The 20,773-nt window shown below is 48.7% G+C and overlaps 1 protein-coding gene across 1 annotated transcript in view; it reads right to left on the bottom strand.

The window, feature by feature from the left end:
* BTBD10 (BTB domain containing 10) overlaps positions 1–19,127 on the bottom strand; it is a 98,603-nt gene extending 79,476 nt beyond the window's left edge. Inside the window, exon 1 of the mRNA XM_082270286.1 lies at positions 19,019–19,127. The gene's annotated coding sequence lies outside the window, so the exon portion shown is untranslated. The remainder of the gene's footprint in view (positions 1–19,018) is intronic.
* Positions 19,128–20,773: the final 1,646 nt, after the last annotated feature.

The following is a 20,773-nucleotide window of genomic DNA, read 5'->3' as shown; positions in this document are numbered from 1 at the left end:
GTATGAAGGTTGAGAGCAGGATGTAGCCGCTGTCAGGTGACTGTCAGCCCATAACTGATCTCTGAACTTAACTGAAGGAGACCCGCAATTGATTCAAGGACTGGAATGGAATTATACTGGCCATGAAGTGATCTACTAACCAAGTCATAAATATTTAAATGCAGTCATATCAAGCCTTTCCCAATGAGCCTACTCTGGCTCAACACATGCAAAGCCTTACTTGCCCAAGCTTTTCAGCTAAAGCGGAACTCAACCCAAAAGGGGAAAGTTCCGCTTTAGGCATTTTCCCCCCCCCCCCCCCTCCTATGCCACATCTGGCATGTCATTTTGTTTTGGGGGTGGCTATTTTTGACAGGCACCAGCTTTCACGGCCGCTTAGGCGATCCAAGCAAAAGTTCTCCACTCCCCTCTCTCCAATCTTCCAAGACACGTCACTGGTCCCATTTTCCTAACCATTGGGAAGGTGCAACGTGACCTGGTTATCACAGCCAGGTACCCATGCTTGTAATGCCTCCGCCGGGGAAAGGAGAGGGAGAGAACCGAGGGCCTAGGCAGCCACATCGCTGAATCTTGGCACAGGCGAGTGTGTATTTATTTAAAAGTCAGCAGCTACACTTTTTGTAGCTGCTGACTTTTTAAATAACACAAAAACGAGTGAAACTCCGCTTTAAAAAGTGTTACTAAACCCAGAGCCTGCAGTCACTATATCTGCTCTCCCCAGGAGCCTGCAGTCACTATATCTGCTCTCCCCAGGAGCCTGCAGTCACTATATCTGCTCTCCCCAGGAGCCTGCAGTCACTATATCTGCTCTCCCCAGGAGCCTCAGTCACTATATCTGCTCTCCCCCAGGAGCCTGCAGTCACTATATCTGCTCTCCCCAGGAGCCTGCAGTCACTATATCTGCTCTCCCCCAGGAGCCTGCAGTCACTATATCTGCTCTCCCCCAGGAGCCTGCAGTCACTATATCTGCTCTCCCCCAGGAGCCTGCAGTCACTATATCTGCTCTCCCCCAGAGCCTGCAGTCACTATATCTGCTCTCCCCAGGAGCCTGCAGTCACTATATCTGCTCTCCCCCAGGAGCCTGCAGTCACTATATCTGCTCTCCCCCAGGAGCCTGCAGTCACTATATCTGCTCTCCCCAGAGCCTGCAGTCACTATATCTGCTCTCCCCCAGGAGCCTGCAGTCACTATATCTGCTATCCCAGGAGCAGCAGTCACAATTCTGGCAGCTCCCAGGGTGCCTGCAGCTAGATCTGCTCCCAGGAGCTGAGCAGCATATGCTCTCCCCAGGAGCCTGCAGTCACTTATCTGCTCCCCAGGGAGCTTCAGTCACTATTTATTTTCTCCCCAGGAGCCTGCAGTCACTATATCTGGTCTCCCACAGTACAGAAAACATGGAAATGCAATTATTTTAGTAAATACAAACTGCCAAAATACATTTTTTTTTAGCAGTATTTAGAAGTTCATGTGCGTGTAAAGGCAGGCGTCCCAATACTTTTGGTAACAGCGTATGTGCAGAACCATGGCAATTGCAGAAGCAAAGATGGCAGCTTCCTGGCTATAAGGATAGGAAGGTTTTGTTCCACTAATCATGTGCAGACCCCTGCGCCATTTCTATTTCACTCTGAAACAGAAACCGGCCTGGGTTGCGCAGAGATAACAGGTCTAACTGCTTAATTAATGTCAATCACGCCAGTTGCCTGTTCCATCATAACAACCCCCCCCCCCCAGGCTTTTAAAAAGTTGGTATTTGCAAAATGTATAGGCCCCCACTGCCCAAGTGTCCAATACATGCAAGTGTGAATAGGTCAGTGAGCCCTTTGGCTTTTAAGAACAAATGAAATGCAAAAGATAGGAGGGCAAAATCTGCAGGGGAGTTCCAGGCAGTGGGGAGGGGAGAAAAAAACAAACATTGGGCTCAATTCACTAAATCGGTATTTACCACTTAAAATCAGTTATAAAACAGCTCATAGCGGTTTTGGGGGGGGGGGGGGTTGTAACTCACTAAAACACGCTATAAGTTTACCGCATGAGCCATTTTTTTTAAAGTGAGGTTGTATCTTGGTAGTGAAAATTTGCGGTATATCAATGCCGACACGCGCCACCTCCTTAACCAGAGAATAGATGGTGGTTATAGAGCTGGCACATGCCGCATCTTTAAGAAATATGACTCATCTGCCGTCAGTGGAATTTGAGGGGCCCGGTATTAATTGGGGGGGGGGGTACCACCAACGCTGTTTTTTTGTTTCTTTTATGCTGGCTCTGCTTTGGTTTACATTCTGCCGTCAGTAGGGAATCCCACTGAGAGCAAAGGAGTCATAGGTAGGGAAGTGGCGGGTGCCAGCTCCGTAACCAGTTTTTCACTGGTTGTCAAGGACGCCAATGGCTGCCGCCTCCTTAACAACCAGCTATTTCTTGTTGACAATTAGCTGTTGTGGATAAAAGGAACACAAAAGTTCCCTAGATCTGACATGGTCAGGACCAATTTTAGTTGGGCGATTTTGCATTACTTCCCGTTTCAGTGACTCCAAAAGGAAGCTAGCAGAATCTCCTCAAAGCGGATTTCACCCCTTATTTGTGAAGTACCCTCTCCTCCTCCCTTTCTCGTAAAGCGCACTTTTCCTTTTTTTTTTTTTCCCCCCCCCCCCTTTAAAAAAAAGGTCTGTCCCAGCCCCTAATGCCCATCTAGGCGAATTATGGGCATTGCTACTTAAGCTCCTGGGATATGCACATCACATTTCCCAGGAGGCATAGTGCTTGAGAAAGGAGGAGGGGGGCAGGATTTGCAGCATGTCATCCAGAGGCCCATCGGCTAAACGTGGAAGAGCTGGCAGGCCTCGGGATAATGGCACATGGCAAGATGGCAGCACAGGACCGAGCAGGGGCAGAATTCTGCAAAACACTGCTGGATCGCTAGGCGGGTGAGTAGCTAAGACATTCCACTGCAAGGCATGCAGGGCATGCAGGGGTTTAAAAAATAAAAAAAATGGGGGGGGGGGGGGCTGCAGAACGTTTTAATAGAGACACAGACGTCGATCAAATCCCATCTGGGTTTACAGTCCTTTTCAGGAAGTGCTCATTGCCACCTGTATTGGCATTAGGAAGATTAGGCTTACTTGCAGTCTCAGTGACCATATGGAAGTGAGTCGAAATCTCTGCAACAGGGACATAGTTAGCAAATTAAAAACCAACAGAGGTTTAAACCATTTTCTGCTATCCAAAATGTTAAACAAAAATATATATATTTATTGCCCTACAAAGCAGTTATTGAAAAGCCTACCTTCATTCCATTGCAATCCCTCCTTTTGGATTTCAGAGACTGCAATGTCCTGGCCTTGCCTTTACATAATGAAATGTCTCTGCGTCGGATGTTCAGGCCCGCCTTCAGTAAGCAGTTAGGTAACGCATCTCAGACTGCTCAGCTCGCCCCCCTGAGCTGAGAAGTTATCCACCCGTCTACTGTCAGCCTCACATTTCACCAGCACAGACTGTCTCCAGTCATATAAACCCACGGTGATAATTTAACATGCAAAATCCGACGACCGCCGACACGCCACCTGTGCTCACACTAGACGTCCCCGCAGAGAGAATTATGTAGGTCATTTGGCTTTAGAGTCCACATTTACAGCTGCAATACAGTCTGAACCTGGCTGAGACCGAGACTGTGCAGACGAATAATCCTAATCTCATCAGGAAGACCTCACCTGTCCTGCTCAATGCAGCGTGACAGATGTCCCTGACTGATACAGTATAACACAAAAGTAAGTACACCCCTCACATTTTTGTAAATATTTTATTCTATCTTTTCACCTGACACTGAAGAAATGACACTTTGCTACAATGTAAAGTAGTGAGTGTACAGCTTGTATAACAGTGTAAATGTGCTGTCCCCTCAAAATAACTCAACACACAGCCATTAATGTCTAAACCGCTGGCAACAAAAGTGAGTACACCCCTAAGTGAACAATCTCCCAAATTGGGCCCAATTAGCCATTCTCCCTCCCCGGTGTCATGTGACTCGTTAGTGTTACAAAGGTCTCAGGTGTGGATGGGGAGCAGGTGTGTTAAATTTGGTGTTATCGCTCTCACTCTCTCATACTGGTCACTGGAAGTTCAACATGGCCCCTCATGGCAAAGAACTCTCTGAGGATCTGAAAAAGAGAATTGTTGCTCTACATAAAGATGGCCTAGGCTATAAGAAGATTGTCAAGACCATGAAACTGAGCCGCAGCACGGTGGCTAAGACCTTACAGCGGTTTAACAGGACAGGTTCCACTCAGAACAGGCCTCGCCGTGGTCGACCAAAGAAGTTGAATGCACGTGCTCAGCATCATATCCAGAGGTTGTCTTTGGGAAATAGACGCATAAAGTGCTGCCAGCATTGCTGCAGAGGTTGAAGGGGTGGGGGGGGGGGGGGGGGGTCAGCCTGTCAGTGCTCAGACCATACGCCGCACACTGCATCAAATCAGTCTGCATGGCTGTCATCCCAGAAGGAAGTCTCTTCTAAAGATGATGCACAAGAAATGCCCACAGTTTGCTGAAGACAAGCAGACTAAGGACATGGATTACTGGAACCATCTCCTGTGGTCTGATGAGACCAAGATAAACTTATTTGGTTCAGATGGTGTCAAGCGTGTGTGGCGGAAACCAGGTGAGGAGTACAAAGACAAGTGTGTCTTCCTACAGTCAAGCATGGTGGGGGGAGTGTCATGGTCTGGGGCTGTAAGAGTGCTGCCGGCACTGGGGAGCTACAATTCATTGAGGGAACCATGAATGCCAACATGTACTGTGACATACTGAAGCAGAGCATGATCCCCTCCCTTCAGAGACTGGGCTGCAGAGCAGTATTCCAACATGATAACGGACCCCAAACACACCTCCAAGACGACCTCTGCCCTGCTAGCTGAGTGTAAAGGTGATGGACTGGCCAAGCATGTCTCCAGACCTAAACCTATTGAGCATCTGTGGGGCATCCTCAAACAGAAGGTGGAGGAGCCCAAGGTCTCTAACATCCACCAGCTCTGTGCTGTAGTCATGGAGGAGTGGAAGAGGACTCCAGTGGCAACCTGTGAAGCTCTGGTGAACTCCGTGCCCAAGAGGGTTGAGGCAGTGCTGGAAAATAATGGTGGCCACAAAAAATATTGACACTTGGGCCCAATTTGGACATTTTCACTTAGGGGTGTACTCACTTTTGTTGCCAGCAGTTTAGATATTAATGGCTGTGTGTTGAGTTATTTTGAGGGGACAGCAAAATTGATACTGTTGTAAAGTAGTGAGTGTACAGCTTGTATATTGAAGCAAAGCGTCATTTCTTCAGTGTGGTCACATGAAAAGATAAAATATTTACAAAAATGTGAGGGGTGTACTCACTTTTGTGAGATACTGTATATTTAACTAATTACTCCAGACGTTTCTTGGTCATTGACAATCTACTGCAGCATTGCATTCCTAAACCGTGACCAGGCCTACAACTGACCGAGCAAAGAGACATTCCTTAATTGACATTTAACTGATCAATGAAGCCATTAGCTGCCTGTTAACCCGCCATCGCGGCTCTGGCCACTCACACAGCCGGAGTCCATGAACCCAGAACAAATACTGGGTGAAGATGGAAGCGCCTTCAGCAGTGACAGCGCACCGCTGGAGGGCTTTGTTGTAAGGTAATTTGACATAATATGCTAGTATGCAATGCATACTAGCACATTATGACATTGTCATGCAAAAAAAAAAAAAGAAGGCTGTTTACTACGGTTTTAATTTTTTTTTTCATCTCAGGGACATACATGATGCTTCGAGATCAGAGCGAACATGTGTCCACCCAGCTCCCTCCCCTCTACCAGGCAGCATCTGCCATGCTGGTCCCAGGCCCGCAGATGGGAAAGCAGATCATGGGTTACATGGTAGGGGTGTACATTGCTGGGGGATTAGTAAGCGATCAAGTGGCTGCCCAGCTGCTAGATCGCTCTGACAGCCAGCAATCCACTTGTCAAATAAACACACTACCAGTTGCTGCAGCCAATAGGAGTGTGTGTAACCCCCCCCCCCCCCCCACCACCATCAGGTCTGTATGATGTGTGGACCTGGAAGTAAAAGGGTTAAAGCTAAAAACCTTCTGCCCTCCCTAGCCCCTAAGTATATCAATCAGAGGACCCCCCTCCACCCTGGAGCATATTTACCCCTATCACAGGGTTTACATTCTGAGTGTGGAGATCTCCTGCTCAGGGATGTAAACATTCTGGGAAACCCCCACCATCATCTCAAGGGCACAAGTACACACAAGGGCTTAAAGGGGACATATAGGCTTGGGGGGGGGGGGGGCCTCAGAAAAGTGCAGTCTTATCACAAGAGGTGGCTGGAGGAGCCTCCCTTACATCAGGGTCCCCATCACAGTCCCTCTTTACATTTGGTACCCATTAGGAGTCTCCTCCTACATTCGGATCTCATCAGAGCCCCAGATATCAGAGTTCCCCCTACATCAGGACCCTTTTCGTTGGAAGCCCCCTCAGATCCCTGATCATAGGTCAGCCCAAACCTTGCTTACAGCATTGCTGTAATCAGTGCAGCAGCAGGGGAGAAAACGGAAGGTGGAACCAGTATAGACGGATGAAGTCCACTACAAGGAGCAAGCATTTGATCAGTTGCTAGGATGCCGAAGGTTCTAGCAACCAACTGACCTGGAGGAAGGCAGCACAGTGCGGGGAATCTGACCCCTGCTGTGGGCAGTTGACAGTCACTGCTCTCTGCTCAGTGAAGTCAGAAGAGATCAGGTGATCGCTCGGTCTCTGTATTAGGAGCCAGTGAGTGACAGCTGCAGCATCCGATCGATGCTGCAGCCATATACATGAGTATGTATGTTTGTTCTTTTGTAAAGCGCACTTCTCTTTTAAAAACAGAAGCGGAGTGCCTATTATACAGCCTGGACCAAGGAGCCAGCATCATCCCCAAATACAAAGGAACAGTTTGAAGCAAGTGCAGATGGTTAACCCCATTGCAATTTTAAGACCTGGGTTCAATTTATCTTCATGTCCTTCCAATTATTGCAAGGGTTTCCCCTGGACCTTTCAAAATCATAGGTGGATCGGCCTTTTCTAAATCAGCCCTTACAGTCTATGAGAGCAAGGAGTTCTCGAGTTCCTTCACAGGGGTTTTTGTCTGCAGTCATCTTTTAGATCAGCCTCAAGCTTCTTTTGCATTCTCACAGAGTTAAAGCGGAGTTCCGGCCTCGGGGGTGAAATTTAGATAAAAATACCCCCAGGACAGTCAGGGCTAGTGCATTCCATAATGGATAGCCTCTGAACTGTCCCGGGTTGCACTTACCTGCAAAGAAGAAATACTTACCTTGAAAATGTCTGCTCCGGCGCTGCCATCTCAGGTGTGGGCAGCATGAAGCCAGCGCGTCCTCTTCGGTGACGTCGGAGTCCCAGAATGCCCTGGCCCCGCTCCTCACTTCCGGTGCAGGCGCGGCATCCCTGCACAGCTTCTGGGCATGCTCAGTAGCTGTTTAGCAGGGAATGTCGCGCCTGCACCTGAACTGACGAGCGGGGCTGTTGCAGGCGCATTGACTCCTGGGAGCGATGACGTTCAGCTCCCAGGAGTCATCGCAAGCCAGAAGTAACGGAGGAAGTGGAAGGAAGGTAAGTATATTTCTTCTATAATAAGGTAAGTGAAAAAAAGTCAGGAGCATCCGTTTCTTTTTCAGGTGACAGTCAGCAAGTGGATGGCCCAAAATCGATTTTGAGGCTGGAATTCCGCTTTAAGCCCTGTAAACATGACCTGAATGCCGGGCGACCGTGTCTGGTTCAATAAAAAACTGGCCAACAGTCAGTCCGACGTCTTCTATCAGATGAGCAGCCCCCAATCAGCGCTCTCAGTGCTGATCACAGTGTTCTGGTGGGGGGGTTGTCCCTCTATGGGAGCACAACAGCGGGTACCCTGTCCCCACTTCCATCAGACCTCGCCTTGGTCCCCCCCCCCTTATACGACTTCCCCTGCTGCCAGGCCAGTAAGAGCGCAGTGCACTTTGCACATGCGCAGTAGGGGAGCGGCTGTGACGCCGCAAGGCTTCACTTCCGGGTCCCCACACCTGCAATGGCGGCAGCAGCACCTGACAGCCGATGAAAACATCGGCTGGGGTGCTGACATTGCTGGATTCCAGGACAGGGAGGTGTCCTAATATTAAAAGCCATCCGCTACTTACAGGGGTGTCAAACTCAATTTCATCATGGGCCGCATCAGCATTATGGTTGCCCTCAAAGGGCCGGTTATATCTGTAAGATTAGATGTCCAGAGCACCCCACGCCCCACTTACACCCTTACACGAGAAGTCAAGAACCCCCCCACCATCAGAAGTCAAGAGCCACCCACCCTTCCTAACATCACAATGCACCCCCTTACCTTGTGCTGCTGCCAGGAAGAAGATGCGGGTGGATCTGGGAAGAAGTGCAGGGTCTGGAGAAGAACCAGGGGAGGGCTGGAGTCAGCTTCCAGAGTATGCTGAATGCTGAGACCAGGGGAGGCAAAGGCAAGGTGGTGTTGCGGCTGCAAAGAGAGGTGCAGGATCTGTAGGAGAAGTTCTGCCCTCCTCTTCTGCGGACTGCTGAGAAAGGGGGGGGGAGAGAGTGGGCAAAGATGAGCCATTCTGCAGCTGCACAGAGGAGTGCAGGTGCAGGATCTGGCAAAGGAGTTCTGTCCTCTCTGCTGCCGACTACAGAGACGAGGGTGCACAGGAGAGGTGCGAGGGCCACATGAAATGGCCTGGGGGGGGGCCGCATTCGGCCCGCGGGCCTTGTGTTTGACACCTGTGAGCTACAGTATGTGTAGCTGCTGACGTAATTTTTGGAGTGGGGGGCGGGGGTGGTAGGCAGAACTTTACAGTCATCTCCTTTAGGGGACAGGGAGTGACGTGGATGGCGCTTTACAGTTCAGCATGTATTTATATATTACTGTAAAGGGTCTGCACTTGATCAATGACACGAGTTCACCCTAACGCATCCCAGGGTGTGAACCTGTATTTCCCTGGTTCAGTGCGGCTCTGTTATGACTCAATGAAGAGGCGTGGAGCCCCAACAATCACAAAGACAGGAAAGAAGAGGAAAAAAAAAAAAAAATTTTTAAAAATTCTCACACTTTGATCTTTAATGACATTTTAAGTGCGGGTTCATGGAGGTCAATGGTTAGATTTACTCTGAAGTTTTCTAAAAACTGTTTTGTACAAATTGTACAAATTTTTCTATAATGCAACCAAAATAAATAGACGCAGTTCTTCATAGAGTAAAGCCGAGGCTCCTTCTTCCTGCCTGCCATTGTGTGCCGTTTCCTACTTCCTGGCAAACTCCGAGAGCTGAAAGACACAACTAACGATGGATGGACCACTCAGCCAGTCTGATGCTAAAAGACCTTACAAAGCCAAAGAATTGTTTCCTTTAAAAGAGGCAGAGAAATAAAAGCAGCTTTTTTTTCCTGAGCTGCAGTGTGCATGATTCTTTATAATGAAAGTCTGGCTGACTACACCTAACTAGCCGTAAAATCGCCCCCCCCCCCTCCTAACAACTATGCTGGCTAATCTGTCCAGTTCTGGTCGCCGGTCCTCAGGAGGGATGTGTTGGAGCTGGAGAGAGTCCAGAGAAGGGCAACTAAACTAATTAGGGGATTGGAGGACCTTAATTATGAAGAGCGTCTACAATCACTTGACTTATTCTCCCTGGAGAAGAGACGCCTGAGAGGGGACATGATAGCAATTTATAAATATCTCAATGGTGATCTCGGCATAGAAAAACAGCTATTCAGTCGGAAGGGATTGCATGAGGACTCGAGGGCATACAATGCGATTAGAGGAGAAGCGCTTTAACCTCAGGCAACGTGGGGGGTTCTTTACTGTTAGGGCTACAAGATTGTGGAATTCTCTACCACAAGAGGTGGTTTCTGCGGGAAGTATGGTGGCTTTCAAAAGACTCTTAGACGTACATCTCAAGGATCAGAACATTCAGGGGTATGAGAGATGATTACAGCCACACACACCTACACAGGTTGAACTGGATGGACTATTGTCTTTATTCAACCTCACCTACTATGTAACTATGTAACTAGGTCTTAAGCCCCGTACACACGAGTCTAAATTTGGCCGGGAATTTTCGTCCGACGACCGATCTGCTGATTTTCGGCTTGTTAGTATGATGCTTCCAACAACCGACTCCGACTTTTCGGCCGAAAAAATTCTGGCGTGCAGGCTATAAAATTTTTGTCCACCATCAAAACACGTCCGATTTTCGTGCAGTCAGCACAGATTTCGATGTGGAAAAATCTTATGAGCAAGACTGGGCATGCTCAGAGATGAAAGAACACAAAGAAAGCAAACCAACACATGACCACTTCCGAAGTAGAATTTTGTCGTGCGGGAAAATTCGTGTGCAGTCTAGAGCACATTCCAACCAAACACAACTCTGGACAAAAGATGGACGACCGGTCGGCGGAAATTCGTTGTGTGTGTACTAGGCTATATACTCAGGGTTCGACAATCCCCGGGCGCCAGGTCGCATTTGCAACTAGAATTAGCGACCTGGCGCCTGGGGTGCACTGCAGGAGATGCCCTGCCGCTTTGCGTCCCCCCCCCCCCCCCCCCGAGTGCTCGAACTACCGCATCATCCGAAAATTTAGTCCCCGGCTTTTGGGCCTTCTTCATGGAGATGCTGCCAATGGGGAACTGGCAGCCTCTTGTGGTGGCCGGGCGTATTACAACAAGCAGTAACTAACCGTGCTGCAAGGAATTTCCACTGCTTGTTCTGAAAGCCTGCCTTTCTTCTTCCCAAGAGGTGGAGAGACGGAAGTTTTTGCAGTCTTCATCTGGCGCCCTTTGATTAAAGGTAACTGTGCAGGGGAGTGTGGTTATTATTTTATTTTATTTTTAAATCCCATTTTACACTGCTCTCTCCTGGAAGTTCAAGGATAATGTGTTCTACATATTTATGCACTTCTGCAAAAGAGTGTTAGTTCTTTCACACGGGCGGTCCGATCAGATCCGCCTGTCAGTTTTTTAGGCGGATCTGATCGGATGCCCCATTCAGCAGCGGATGTCAGCGGTGACATGTCCGCTGACACCCGCTGCCATCCGCATCCGATCCTGTCCGTGAAATCCGGACGGATGGAAACCCTATTTTCCATCCGTCCTGGGGAATCGGATGAGAGCGGACAGGCGGTCCGCTCTCATCCGATTCCCCATAAAGAGCAGCGGGGCTCTGACATCTCCCAGTGCGGAGACGGAGCCGTCATCCGCCGGCTCAGCGGGGATCGGCGGACCGATCCCCGCTGAGCAGAGCACGGTACGCAACGGAATGCGGACCGTGTGAAAGGGGCCTTACTTTAAAAATTGCATTTTGTAATCTCCTTGCAATGTGTTGATCTTTTGCTTTGCATTATAATCCCTTATTCACAATAAGAATCTTTTATGGAAAAAAAGGCAGACCTGATCGGACCCTTCAGTCTCTATGGAGTGGCAAGCCGCTGCCATCCGATCCTGTCCGCCAAAAACAGACGGATGGTGGTTCTATTTACCATCCGTCCAGTGAATCGAATCACAAAAAGCCAAGTGAAAAAAAATGACATTGCATTAAACAGCTGGTGTGTCACATCAGAATATATTCATTATCTACACAAGTTAAATGCCTATAATGTTTGGTTCTAGTCGTCTTTATGTTTAAATTTAAGATCGGTTATTTTCGTCATTGAAAATAAAGCTTTGTTGTTAAAAAAAAAAAAACTGGCTCCTAACTTTTTTAGCTGGCTCCTAGATTCCAAACAAATTTGTCAAGCCCTGTATATACTTCCTTATTTCCAGGCCACTCCAGTTCTGGGAAGTGATCGGGCTTCCCCTATGTCAGTCAGTCAGTCAGAGGATGGGCCATCGAAGCCTATTGATGACTCCACCACACTCTCTCTCCTCTCCCCTGCAGCCACCGCTGGCTGATGCAGGGGATTCTGTGACCGGACAGGAGTGGGCTGAAAATAGCCACCATATGGTGACTACAATATTGTGCATCAGCACCGGGACAGTCCTGAGCAAAGCTGAGAGAAAAGCAGTAATTTTCAAATATTGTGAAAAGAAATATTCTTTTCCAAATGCTACAAGGATGACAAAAAACATCCCGGCATGCGAGAGGTGCCAAAAAGACATTAAAATTGTCTTTTTTGCACTTTAAATTGTCATCAAGCGCTTCATAGAGCAATATATGCTTCTGGATCAAGCATCGTTAGTAAGTGAAAATACATATTGTCAGGAAGCTTTTACATTATAACAAGGGGGGAGGGGGTTACCCGTTCTCATGTATAGGTGAAACGTTCTTACCATATACATTCCTTGTTATTCCATGTGTATTAAAAAAAAAAAAAACATTATAAAAAGCAAATTTCATTTATTTACTGAATAAACTGTACTTTAATGTAAAGTGAATACTTCTATATACATTTCACCTTCCCAGTGCAACAAAATCACTTTCTAAAAACTACTCCACTCAATTTTTCTGAAAATTTAAATTTTTCCAGAGAAAAAAAAAATAACTTTTTTCTCCATAACCTCAATAAAAAAATAAAAATAAAACTTTTTCTCCAGACATCTTCTGTCATCCCACTTACAAAAATCAACCTACACCTCTATTCCACCCCCCCCCCCCCAAATACACACATTCCAGCATACCCTTCAGTCACATATCCTCTTCCCCCATCACCCCCCACAGTCCTGCCCCCCCCCAGTCAAACCTCACACAGTCCTGCCCCCCCCCAGTCAAACCTCACACAGTCCTGCCCCCCCCCCCAGTCAAACCTCACACAGTCCTGCCCCCCCCCCAGTCAAACCTCACACAGTCCTGCCCCCCCAGTCAAACCTCACACAGTCCTGCCCCCCCCCAGTCAAACCTCACACAGTCCTGCCCCCCCCCCAGTCAAACCTCACACAGTCCTGCCCCCCCCCCAGTCAAACCTCACACAGTCCTGCCCCCCCCCCAGTCAAACCTCACACAGTCCTGCCCCCCCCCCAGTCAAACCTCACACAGTCCTGCCCCCCCCCCCAGTCAAACCTCACACAGTCCTGCCCCCCCCCAGTCAAACCTCACACAGTCCTGCCCCCCCCCCAGTCAAACCTCACACAGTCCTGCCCCCCCCCAGTCAAACCTCACACAGTCCTGCCCCCCCCCAGTCAAACCTCACACAGTCCTGCCCCCCCCAGTCAAACCTCACACAGTCCTGCCCCCCCCAGTCAAACCTCACACAGTCCTGCCCCCCCCCAGTCAAACCTCACACAGTCCTGCCCCCCCCCCCAGTCAAACCTCACACAGTCCTGCCCCCCCCAGTCAAACCTCACACAGTCCTGCCCCCCCCAGTCAAACCTCACACAGTCCTGCCCCCCCCAGTCAAACCTCACACAGTCCTGCCCCCCCCCAGTCAAACCTCACACAGTCCTGCCCCCCCCCAGTCAAACCTCACACAGTCCTGCCCCCCCCCAGTCAAACCTCACACAGTCCTGCCCCCCCCCAGTCAAACCTCACACAGTCCTGCCCCCCCCAGTCAAACCTCACACAGTCCTGCCCCCCCCAGTCAAACCTCACACAGTCCTGCCCCCCCCAGTCAAACCTCACACAGTCCTGCCCCCCCCCAGTCAAACCTCAACATGTAAATGCACCTCCTCCTCCCCCCTCCCCACACACCTATTCCTACCCACCTCCTATCTTCCATCACACATTCCTGCACCCTCCCCCTGTCACCCCTCACACATTCCTGCACCCTCCCCCTGTCACGCCTCACATAGTCCTGCCCCCTCCCCCTGTCACGCCTCACACAGTCCTGCCCCCTCCCCCTGTCACGCCTCACACAGTCCTGCCCCCTCCCCCTGTCACGCCTCACACAGTCCTGCCCCCTCCCCCTGTCACCCCTCACACAGTCCTGCCCCCTCCCCCTGTCACCCCTCACACAGTCCTGCCCCCTCCCCCTGTCACCCCTCACACAGTCCTGCCCCCTCCCCCTGTCACCCCTCACACAGTCCTGCCCCCTCCCCCTGTCACCCCTCACACAGTCCTGCCCCCTCCCCCTGTCACCCCTCACACAGTCCTGCCCCCTCCCCCTGTCACCCCTCACACAGTCCTGCCCCCTCCCCCGTCACCCCTCACACATTCCTGCCCCTCCCCCTGTCAACCCTCACACAATCCTGCCCCCTCCCCCTGTCACCCCTCACACATTCCTGCCCCCTCCCCGTCACCCCTCACACATTCCTGCACGTTCCCCTTGTCACCCCTCACACATTCCTGCCCCCTCCCCCTGTCACCCCTCACACATTCCTGCACCCTCCCCGTCACCCCTCACACATTCCTGCCCCCTCCCCTTGTCACCCCTCACACATTCCTGCCCCCTCCCCCTGTCACCCCTCACACAGTCCTGCCCCCTCCCCCTGTCACCCCTCACACATTCCTGCCCTCTCTCCCCTCCCCCGGTCAAACCTCAACGATGTTTATATGCAGTGGATAAAAAGTCTACACACCCCTATTTAATTTTTTTTTTTTACATCACAGAAACCTGAAACGTTGACAAAGAAAAAATTTCAGAACTTTTTCCACCTTTGAATGTGACCTATAAAGCTGTACAACTCAGTTGAAAAACAAACTGGAAACTTTTAAGGGGGGGGGGGGGGGGGGGAGTAAAAATAAGAAAAGAAAATAATTTGGTTGCATAAAAGTGTAAGGCTCCATTCACACCTGAGCGTTTTGCAAAACGCCTGTAGCTGAAAAAAGTACATGAGCTTCTTTTTGGGCTGATTACCAGCGTTTTTGATAGATGTCAATGCCTGCCTCCAAAAACGCCTGAAAAACGCTGTAAAATGCTACGCTCTAGTGTGAATGCAGCCTAAGTGTATAACTGGGGATGTAGCTGTGTTCAGAATTAAACATTTACATTCAAACCCATGTTAAATAGGAGTCATTCCACACCTGCCATCATCTACAGTGCCTCTGATTAACCCCAAATAAAGTTCAGCTGTTCTAGTAGGTCTTTCCTGACATTTTCTTAGTCTCATCCTACAGCAAAAGCCGCAGAGAGCTTCCAAGGCATCAGAGGGATCTCATTGTGAAAAGGTATCAGTCAGGAGAAGGATACAAAACAATTTCCAAGGCATTAGATATACCATGGAACACAGTGAGGACCGTCATCATGGAACACAGTGAGGACCGTCATCATCAAGTGGAGAAAATATGGCACAACAGTGACCTCACCAAGAACTGGACTTCCCTCCAAACTTGATGAAAAGACGAGAAGAGAACTGGTCAGGGAGGAGCCAAGAGGCCTACAGCAACACTAACCACTTGCCGCTGCTGCACTGCCTATTTACATCAGCAGTGTGGCTCTCCCAGGCAAAATCACGTGAATAGACGTCATCTGCCTGGCAGGCCACTAGGGGGCGAGTGCGTGCCGCTGGTGGCGTGCTCCCGCCCCCGCTCGTCCCCAGGGAAGCCAGTGTGGGTGCCAGGCAGCTCCAATGTCCACCTGACACCCCGATCTCCCCCCGCTGACAGAGAAGGACTGACGGCTGATGTAAACACAGCCGTCCGTCCTTCTCCCTGCAATGATCACAGAGACCATGCGATCCTTCTATATAGGATCGCATGTCTCTATGATCATTTCAAAAGTCCAACCCCCCCCACATTTCAAAAGCCCAACCCCCCCCCACATTTAGAATCACTCCCCTAGGCTCACATTTAACCCCTTGATCACCAATAGTATTAACCCCTTCCCTGCCATTGTCATTATTACAGTGACAGTGCATATTTTTAGCACTGATTACTGTAGTAATGTCACCGGTCCCCTTCAAAAGTGTCAAAAATGTCAGTTAGGGGTCCGATCTGTCCGCCACAATGTCGCAGTCCCGCAAAAAAATTGCAGATCGCCGCTATTACAAGTAAATAAAAAAAAAAAAAAAAAAGACAAAAAATTTTCAAAAAGCTCTTGTACTTCTTTGGAGCGTATTGCGTCCCGCGATTTTGTTTGCGCGATGTTGCCGCGATTCGGCAGGCGGAAATCGCGGCAACATCGCTCGGCGTTTGGGGGGCTATTGCAAATCAACGGGCAACGCTAGGCGTCCCGCGATTTGCAATAAATCTCCGGATCGCGGGCGGAACCGCGGCGGTTCTGCCCGCGATCCAAACGCTGACATGTGAATGCAGCCTTAAAGTGGTTAAAGGAGCTGCAGGAATATGTGGGAAGTTCTGGCTGTGTGGTCCATGTGACAACAATCTCCCGTATTCTTCATATATCTGGGCTATGGTGGAGAGTGGAAGACGGAAGACTTTTCTTACCAAGAAAAACAACCAAGCCCGGCTAATCTTTGCAAAAACTCATCTGAAGTCTCCCAAAAGCATGCGGGAAAATGTGTTCTGGTCTGATGAAACCAAGGTGGAACTTTTTGCCCATAATTCCAAAAGATATTTGGTGCAAAAACACTGCACATCACCAAAAGAACACCATACCCACTGTGAAGCATGGTGGTGGCAGCATCATGCTTTGGGGCTGTCTTCAGCTGGAACAGCGGCCTTAGTCAAGGTAGAGGGAATTGTGAACAGTTCCAAATACCGTTCAATATTGGCACAAAACCTTCAGGCTTCTGCTAGAAAGATGAACATGAAGAGGAACTTTCAGCATGATAACGACCCGAAGTATTCATCCAAATCACCAAAGGAAAGGCGGAGCCAGAAGAAGATGAAAGTTTTAGGATGGCCCAGCCAGAGTCCAGACCTGAATCCCATTGAAAATCTGTGGGGTGACCTGAGGAAGGAGGGCTGTGCACAGGAGATGCCCCCGCAATCTGACAGATTTGGAATGTTTTTGCTTCAAAGAAGAGTGGGCAAATATTGCCAAGATGTGCCGTGCTAACAGACCCATACCCAGAGACACTGAGTGCAGGAATACCATCAGAAGGTGCTTCAACAAAGGATTAGTGTAAGGGTGTGCACACTTATGCAACCAGATTTTATTTTTACTTCCCCTCCAACAAAAGATTTCTCCTCCTCCCTCCCATCATCCCTCACACATTGCTGCCCCCCCTCCTATCATCCCTCACACATTGCTGCCCCCCCCTCCTATCATCCCTCACACATTGCTGCCCACCCCCCCCCCCAATCATCACTCTCACATTCCTGCCCAACTATCATCCCTCACACATTGCTGCCCCCCCTCCTATCATCCCTCACACATTGCTGCCCACCCCCCCCCCCCCAATCATCACTCTCACATTCCTGCCCAACTATCATCCCTCACACATTGCTGCCCCCCCTCCTATCATCCCTCACACATTGCTGCCTCTGCTGCCCCCCCCTCCTATCATCCCTCACACATGTCCTCCTCCTGTTGCCCCCCCCTCGCATATTCATGCCCTTCTCCTGTCCCCCCCTCACATATTCATGTCCACCTCCTGCCCCCCCTTACATATTCATGTCTTCCTCCTGTCCCCCCTCACATATTCAGGTCCTCCTCCTGTCCCCCCACTCACATATTCATGTCTTCCTCCTGTCCCCCCCTCACATATTCATGTCTTCCTCCTGTCCCCCCCTCACATATTCATGTATTCCTCCTGTCCCCCCCCTCACATATTCATGTCCTCCTCCTGTCCCCCCTCACATATTCAGGTCCTCCTCCTGTCCCCCCACTCACATATTCATGTCTTCCTCCTGTCCCCCCCTCACATATTCATGTCTTCCTCCTGTCCCCCCCCCCCTCACATATTGATGTCCTCCTCCTGTCCCCCCTCACATATTCATGTCGTCCTCCTCCTGTCCCCCCCCTCACATATTCAGGTCCTCCTCCTGTCCCCCCCTCACATATTCATGTCCTCCTCCTGTCCCCCCTCACATAATCAGGTCCTCCTCCTGTCCCCCCCTCACATATTCAGGTCCTCCTCCTGTCCCCCCCTCACATATTCAGGTCCTCCTCCTGCCCCCCCTCACATATTCAGGTCCTCCTCCTGCCCCCCCCTCACATATTCAGGTCCTCCTCCTCCTGTCGTCCCCCCCCTCACATATTCATGTCCTCCTCCTGTCCCCCCCTCACATATTCATGTCCTCCTCCTGCCCCCCCCTTCACATATTCATGTCCTCCTCCTGCCCCCCCCTTCACATATTCATGTCCTCCTCCTGTCCCCCCCCTCACATATTCATGTCCTCCTCCTGTCCCCCCCTCACATATTCATGTCCTCCTCCTGCCCCCCCCTTCACATATTCATGTCCTCCTCCTGTCCCCCCCTCACATATTCATGTCCTCCTCCTGTCCCCCCCCCCTCACATATTCATGTCCTCCTCCTGTCCCCCCCTCACATATTCAGGTCCTCCTCCTGTCCCCCCCCTCACATATTCAGGTCCTCCTCCTGCCCCCCCCTCACATATTCATGTCCTCCTCCTCCTGTCGTCCCCCCCTCACATATTCATGTCCTCCTCCTGCCCCCCCCCTTCACATATTCATGTCCTCCTCCTGTCCCCCCCCCCCCTCACATATTCATGTCCTCCTCCTGTCCCCCCCCCCTCACATATTCATGTCCTTCTCCTGCCCCCCCCCCTCACATATTCATGTCCTTCTCCTGTCCCCCCCCCTCTCACATATTCATGTCCTCCTCCTGTCCCCCCCCCCCTCACATATTCATGTCCTCCTCCTGTCCCCCCCCCCTCACATATTCATGTCCTTCTCCTGCCCCCCCCCCTCACATATTCATGTCCTCCTCCTGTCCCCCCCCCCTCACATATTCATGTCCTCCTCCTGTCCCCCCCCCTCACATATTCATGTCCTTCTCCTGCCCCCCCCCCCTCACATATTCATGTCCTTCTCCTGTCCCCCCCCTCACATATTCATGTCCTCCTCCTGTCCCCCCCCTCACATATGCATATCCTCCTCCTGTCCCCCCTCACATATTCATGTCTTCCTCCTGTCCCCCCCTCACATATTCAGGTCCCTCCCCCATCATCTCTCAGCCCCCGGTGTCCGCTCTCCTCTCCTCAGTCCTCACCTGTCTCCTCCCCGATTCTCCTCACTCTCCGCTCCCACCGATAGACCCGCACAGCTCCGGCCCGAACCGCATCCACATCCGAGCAAACCTCGCGAGAGCTGCCCCGTCCTGGCCTGTACTGAGAGACAAGTCACGCGAGAAGTGCGGAGCCCCCGCCCGCTGAAGTGAGGAAAGGAAGTCGCGCGAGATTTCGCCGCGGTTGCCTGGGTGAAATACAAGATCTCGCGATGGCTGATTGGATCGCCGAGGTTACGTCACCCGTGTCACTGACAGCTATTGTTGTGTTCGGTCTGAGTCACGTGTGTCTGCCCTGTGCCTTTATACATGACGTCATTACACAGAGGGCGTAACCATTATGACATCATTATAATGCGGAATGTAACCAATAAAAAATTATTATAATGGGGATGTGACCAATATAAAATTATTATAATGAGGATGGGACCAATATAATATTATAATGACGATGTGACCAATATAATATTATAATGAGGATGTGACCAATGTAATATTATTATGAGGATGGGACCAATATAAAATTATTAAAAAGAGGATATGACCAATGTAATATTATTATAATGAGGATTTGGCCAATATAACATTATTATGTTGAGGAGGTGACCAATATACATTATTTTAATGAGGATGTGACCAATATAAAATTATAACAATGAGATGAGACCAATATAATATTATTATAATGAGGATGTGACCAATATAATTATATTATAATGATAATGTGGCAAATATAACTATATTATCATGAGGATGGGACCAATTTGAAATTATTATAAAGAGAATGTGACCAATATAACATTATAATAGAAATAATAATAATAATAATAATGAGGATGTGACCAATATAAAATTATTATTATGAGGATGTGACAAATATAATTATATTATAATGATGTGACCAATATAATACTATTATAACCAGGATGTGACCAATTTCATATTATAATGAGGATGTGACCAATATAACATTATTATCATGAAGATGTGACCAACATAACAATAATATACTGAGGATGTGACCAATATAATATTATTATAATAATGAGGATGTGACCAATATCAAAATAATTATAATGAGGATGCAACCAATATAATTATATTATAATGCGGATGTGACAAATATAATATTATTATAATTAGGATGTGACAAATATAATATTATTATAATGAGGATGTGATTAATACAAAATTATTATATTAAGGATGTGACCAATATAACATTATTATAATGATGATGTGACCAATATAACATTATTATAATGATGATGTGACCAATATAACATTATTATAATGAGGATGTGACCAATGTAATTATATTATAATGCGGATGTGACCAATATAAAATTATTATAATGAGGATGTGACCAATATAAAATTATAATGAGGATGGGACCAATATCAAATTATTAAAAAGAGGATATGACCAATGTAATATTATTATAATGAGGATTTGGCCAATATAACATTATTATGCTGAGGAGGTGACCAATATACATTATTTTAATGAGGATGTGACCAATATAATTCTATTATCATGAGGATGGGACCAATATAAAATTATTATAATGAAAACGTGACCAATATAAAATTATAACAATGAGATGAGACCAATATAAAATTATTATAATGAGGATGTGACCAATATAATTATATTATAATGACAATGTGAACAATAAATTATTATAATAGGAATGTTACAATATAATATTATTATACTGAGGATGTGACCAATATAAT

This window comes from Pelophylax lessonae (genome assembly GCF_965119305.1).
Source record: "Pelophylax lessonae genome assembly, chromosome: 10".
Lineage (NCBI taxonomy): Eukaryota > Metazoa > Chordata > Amphibia > Anura > Ranidae > Pelophylax > Pelophylax lessonae.
Note: the sequence above shows the minus strand (reverse complement) of the source record. Positions and strands in the feature narration are given on the sequence as shown.